The 6,500-nt window shown below is 37.7% G+C and overlaps 1 long non-coding RNA gene across 2 annotated transcripts; it reads right to left on the reverse strand.

Moving 5' to 3' along the window:
• Positions 1-374: 374 nt before the first annotated feature.
• Positions 375-2,682, reverse strand: LOC114466487 (uncharacterized). 2 transcript variants are annotated; one of them, XR_003674443.1, is made up of 4 exons: positions 2,590-2,675; positions 2,009-2,061; positions 1,067-1,105; positions 375-783 (listed from the first exon to the last, which is right to left on the reverse strand). It is a non-coding gene; the product is annotated as an uncharacterized LOC114466487 (long non-coding RNA). The 2 variants fall into 2 exon arrangements; XR_003674444.1 differs by lacking the exon at positions 2,009-2,061 and having other exon boundaries at positions 2,590-2,682.
• Positions 2,683-6,500: the final 3,818 nt, after the last annotated feature.

Consider the following 6,500-nt stretch of genomic DNA (forward strand, 5'->3'; position numbering starts at 1 on the left):
CTTTTATTGTTATTGTACATATGTACAACATTAAGGTGATCTCCAATAATGACATAAAACACACACTTAAATAAAATATTGGAAAAGGAAATATGTATAAATATACATTACCAAAAAAACACTCAGCAAACTTTATACATTACCATACACACAATATAAAAATATAAAGTGACCAGTTAGGAGATAAATAAATATAACTCAGTGTATTGCACTTTGATGTGGATTATTGCACATGTAGTTTGAGTCATGGGAGGAAAAAGGTTATTTTTTGTTCAGGGTTCTCATGGCCCAGGGATATAAACTGTTTGCCATCCTGGAGGTGGAGCTTTGATTGATCCTTATCTCCTTCTGTGGGGAGCAGGGTGGGAGGGGTCAGAGAGGATGGGTTTGATGGTGGCCCAGGAGAGCTCCTCCTGGATGTGAACACCCAGGAACCTGAAGGACCATACTTTCTCCACCAGGTCACCATTGATGATGAGAAGAGCGTAGTCTACCAGGTTCCTCCTGAAGGTGATGGTGTTGTGTGTTTCTTTTGGATATGTGTAGGGACATTTATTCAGAATAATAAGAGGCTACAGTGAAGATATTTGACCATTTTAGATCATACTTTAGGTCAAAGAGTAGGAACTGGTGCAGCTGTTGAAGCAGGTTGTGAAGGAGAAGGAGTGACTAGGATAGGTTCAGTAGAGGTAGGTAGACATTGGGCTCGACTGCACATATTGAGGTGTACTTCCATATGACCCACATCTCTGCACTGTAAAGTGCAACAGCACATCAACATATCTAAAACAAATGGAAGCAAAATAAAATGATTACTACAGACAAAGAATAGAACAAGGACAAAAATAACTTGTATAACTAATAGGAGCAATTTTTTAAATCAGCATTTATATCAGATGTGCATTTACACAATAGGCTGTCTGCATGCATGTGAATCTTACCTTAAAATGTTATTGCATTTATCACATGGACATCAAAGTGCTTCTCCAATTTATATAACTTAAATGACTAGTTTTGGGCAAATGGGGCAGTGATACTGCTTGCAGCACGTTGTGCAGTAGCTCACCTCAGGTTTGACGTCTTTTTTGAAAATTGAAACATACATCTGAAAAAAAAAAAAAAGTTTAAAACATTAACATCAGTGAGTTAAATAGGTTCACTACAACAATAATTCTTTGGTTATTTTGTTTCAAAACCTATGGAAGCCCGTTTCCGCCACTAAAAAAAAAAAAAAAAAATCACCAAGGAAAGTCATAATTATGAGTTAGCAAAGTCATAATTATGAGTTAGTAAAATCATAATTATGAGAAAGAAAGTCATAATTATGAGATAGCAAGTCATAATTAGGAGAAACAAAGTCATAATTATGAGTTAGTAAAGTCATAATCATGAGATAGAAACAATTTTGGTACATCCATCTGTACCCATGGCACTGACCAGAAATCTCCATTTGTTGTTCAATAAACTGTGCTACTTTAGCCACATCAGTTTTATCCTTTCAACGCCAGAGCCTCTTTTTGCTTAGTATCTTTTCAAGGTTGCGTTTACTCAGCATATTTATGTGAATTTGCAAGCAAACAAAGTATTTCATCATTTGTAAAGCCCCATCTAAAGTAGTCTTTGATAGTGGATCAGCCATCTCTCACTGTCAGCTCACCACATGAACAAGCTGCTGTAAATGTGTTTAAGTATCTCGTAATTATGACTTTCTATCTCATAATTATGACTTTCTATCTCATAATTATGACTTTCTTTTTCATAATTATGACTTTCTATCTCATAATTATGACTTTCTTTCTCATAATTATGACTTTCTTTCTCATAATTATGACTTTCTTTCCCATAATTATGACTTTGTTTCCCATAATTATGACTTTACTTGGTGATTTTTTTTTTTTTTTTTAGTGGCGTAAACGGGCTTCCATAATAACCAGATATTTTCCGGTGTAGATTAAAAAAGGCAAAGCCGAGGAGCATTCCGAGATATCTTTAGCTCTGCGATACTGACGAGTCTCGAAATCCTCCGTAATGTCCATGAGGAAGTTCTGTGCCCATCACCAGCTAAAGCAAAAAGGACACGTTTCTGATGCACAGTTGGAAGCATTATCATGCCGGACTGCCGTTAGCATAGCCGTTGGTGTCGGATAACAGTACACTTTCGAGTTACGTACTTTGGCCAATCAGTATAGGAGAAAACCGATAAATGTGGTCGTTTTTCGTATTTCTGTACCAAAGCAAAAGAGCTTCAATATTTTTATATTTCCCAGGGTAAACTGTGAAACCGTTATCATAAAAATGCACTCGATTACGACTGTTATTACAAACTACTGGTATCTGCCACTAATTTCAATGTCATGACATAATAGAAGCTTTAAAATTGTACCTATTTTAAAGAAAAATAGCCCACGTTAGCACAGCCTCATTTAAAAAAAATGCTTTGTGCTAATGTCGTTATTGTATTTTACATCGACAGATCATCTGAAGAAACTAATAGTAATAGTCTGCAGCTGGACCCCTCTCGTCACACTGCGAACGTTGAGGATTAATAATTTTATCGATAATTTAACATAAACAAAACTCTTTACCTACCATGTTCAGAGAAATGCTGATCCGAGAAAAAAAACATGTGTACCACTACTGTCTCCTCTAACAATAGAAGAAGAAGAGTAGCTTCTTCTTCTTTGGTTGTTGACGGCAGTTGGCACCCAAAATGTTGCATTAGTGCCACCCTCAGGAGAAAAGCTGCTGTGCAGGAGCCCATATATGGAGGGTTAGCTTCCGGAGCTGTGTGGAGGAGCTGGGCATGGAGATTCTTCAACTGGACCCCTCTCGTGACGTCACTAGCATTCTGAACCATCCCCTCCAGGAAGTGCCTGCTGCTGGTGCCGCCCCTCCTCAGTGAACATACACGCCCATTCTAGTGTTAGAGGCATGCAAGCGGCCGAAGAACATCTGCTTGGATGGTCATTGTCCTTTCTTATTCAGTCTGCATAGGGAAAATAAACAGACTTTGTTTTTGTACCAAACGATAATGTCTGGTAACCGAAAATGCGTGTTAGACTGCGAAAGTGTAATCCAGTTAAAATGGGAAAGCTGCGTGTGAGGAGAACCGCAGTGCGCACAAATCCAGCTGGGCAGCACAGATGCAGAGGACATTATGTTGCCCTGCTTTCATAAGCCAGAAGCAGTGACAGAAGCGGCTCTTGAACATACGTTGGTCGTGGATCCAATGGCTTGCGTTAGGCTGTGGAATAAACTCTTATTGGGCTTAACCTTAGATACGTCGATCCCAAATATCAGGTTTAGGTATAAGCACTTCTCCCTTCCCTCCGTTCACAATCATTATCATTATACTTAAGTCGGGTGCTGTGTCACCCACTTCAATCCTCCGCACTTGTCACCATAAAATGAGCACAATATACAGTCTACTCTTCCCCACCCCTTCCATTTCCCTACCCTGACGCCCTCTTCCCAGTTCCGTTCCCCCTCACCTTTCTTTATTAAAGTTTTTTTCACCCTTCCTTTAAGGAAGGTTGGTGGTGGTCTCAATTACGCAATGAAATACATTTATTTATTTAATTGCATTAATAAAACATGCATAATTCTCGCAAAAAGATTGCACTTCATGTAGTGTTTATCTTCGACAGCACGTGCAGACAAGAAACAAAAAAAGTCAAATTGTTGTAAAAACCAGATGATTTTTGCTAATTTGGATGTTTCAACAACACTATACAATATTGAAAGTGGGGTGTTAGTCAAATAATTCAGCAGCTGACTGATATTAAATGGGAGATTAATAATAAGGAATAAAAAAAAGAAATGATAATCTTTGCTTATCAGAAATCATTTGTAGTCAAGTAATTACTTACCAATCGCGAAGTGGGAGGCTGAACTCTCAATCACCCCGAGCACTGATTTCTGGACAGAAATTTGTTGTAATACTTTTAAGATGACAAAAAACACAAACCTTCAGCTAATTCAATACAAGGTCCTCCACAGATCCCACATTACCCAACAGAAAATGCATAAAATGGGCTTCTCAGCAACAGACATCTGCTCTCAGTGCACCCAGAATACAGCGGATTCCTATCTACATGCCTTATGGCTTTGCCCCCCAGTTCAACACTTTTGGATTCTAATCACTGAAAAACTGTCCTCCATTTTGGACTGCAGGATTCCTTTATCTCCAAATCTTTGTTTGATTGGAGACCTGACAATGCTTCAACTTCCAGCAAACCAATCACAATCAATCCTTGCGGCACTAGCCATAGCAAAAAAAACAATATTACTAAATTGGAAAGACAAAAAATCCTTAAACATAAACCAATGGCAAAATCTCCTCACAGAATTTATTTCCATGGAAAAGATGTCTGCTCTTAGAAAACAAAAAAAAACAATGTGCTTTGAGGAGCGTTGGACTCCTTTTTTAATTGCATTAAATCTAAATTTTTAAAAGCCTGATGATCTAGCCTGCAAGCGACTGCCAGCACCACTCTTAAAAAAAAAAAAAAGAAATCATTTGTAGTCAAATCGAGACGTCAGTAATCCGAATCGAATCAGAAATTGGGCTGATTGACCACCCCTAAAATGCTGTTTTTCAGAGGTTTGGGTATTGAGCAGACATACTGTAGCTGTTAAACTCTTACACATCGACAGTTTATCAAACATCCCAAGAAAAGAAATTCTGGTATATTCCCTTTTCGATGACTAAAGCAATACTACATTCATCTTGCAAGATAAGGTGGACATGCTCTATGCACAGAAAACTATCAAAACAATCAACACTGTCATCTAAAAGCACAACGGTTCAAAGTCAGAAATGAGTTTTTTCAATTGCTAAAACACAATTTCCAAAACCTTGCACCATTTTCTGAAAACATTAAACAAAAACCTCAGCTTCAAGCACTATTTGCAAAACTGACTCCTTGTGCAAAATGAAACTTTCACCTCAGAACAGATTTACCTGTGCTGAAAACCAAACACTGCTCTCAAATCATAATCTAAGCAATCAAAATGATATACTCTATCAAGCAGTCACTAAACAACATACCAAAAAAACAGAAAACACATTGTTCAAAACTTCTCAAGGAGAGGTACATTTTTAATCACAAAACAAATTTCATATATTTCTGTCATTGTCTTTTGATGAATTAAAACATGTTGTATTGTAAAAGCTCAAAATTGATAATTAATTATCTGCTTGTTGCAATTTTTTTGTTCTTCCTCCTCCTTGTATTCCAATTTTTACAGTACTGTACCCTGCATTTCACAAATGTGTCCTTTGTTTCTGTGATGCTGTAAGTCTTGTTCCTTGTTGATATGAACCTGCAACCAGTCAAAATCTATTGAGCAGTCAGTACTGTAAACAAATGGAAAGCACAATGTTCAGGAACAGACAATTTAATTTAACATTATACAGCCTTCGATGCACTGTACTTCAGTATGCAATACAGTGGGTCAGGCACTTTGTCGATCATCACAAGCAATATTTTCTCTCACATTGTTTCTTCTATCCATTCTTAGACTTTCTCCGTCCCACCTCCAACAACCAGTTTACGCTCTGAACTGGCTTGTATTGGTTGTGTCACACAATTTGACACAAGTGATTGTTTAATCAATGACACGTGTTCTCTATTTGTATTTGATTGATGCCACTTGTGTTTACCAGTATGGATGACGTGACGTTAGAGTGCAGAATGTGTTTTGAGAACGAGAATATGTTTAGAGTTCAGCAGAAAAGTTTAAGTGAGATCTTCAAATTGTGTTTTACCATGTGAAATGGTTTAAGATGTCAACAGACTGCACAATTAGAAAAACTGTAACTGGTCTGCAAGTCAGAGGGTTTGTGCATCAACCAAAATCTACCAGTAACCTGTACAAAATAACTTATTCCAGCCAATTAGCACCATATTGCCACACCCATGGTGGCAAGAGCATAAGCTCACCTTGAGCATCTTACTGATGAAAATGCTTGATTAATTTAATATGACATAGGCCAGCGTATTGGCTGTAACTGTTCAGATTTCTTAACCCAAGTACTGACTATGGTAATGCCGTTGGCAATGATCACTCCACTGGCTGTGATAAGGACTTTTGAAGCTGACTGGAAAAGATGAAAGAAGATGCTTACCTTTCTCAGAACAATCTATTCTTCCTATTGCAAAGATGTGTGCAGTAGGTACAATGTTTCAAGAGGTAAAAGGATAAACAACAATAAAAGGAATACATTGTCTTAATGAATGAAACAATTGATTAAGGAGATGCTGAAAAGGTCATACCTGAACCTGTATTATTATGTATAGGTAAGTTGCCACAATGTAACATTATATTCACTAGAAGTCCCAGGGATTTCTATATCCCCCCAGAAGTCCCAGAGCAGGGTCAAATGAACTCTAGGACCAAACTGACGACTCTGATGGCTACAATTTGCATCTATTCATTTGTAAATGAATCACCTGAGAAATCAGCAGGGGGGAGAGCCTGACTCTAACAATGGAAGT

Source organism: Gouania willdenowi, chromosome 7, assembly GCF_900634775.1.
Source record: "Gouania willdenowi chromosome 7, fGouWil2.1, whole genome shotgun sequence".
Taxonomy (NCBI): domain Eukaryota; kingdom Metazoa; phylum Chordata; class Actinopteri; order Blenniiformes; family Gobiesocidae; genus Gouania; species Gouania willdenowi.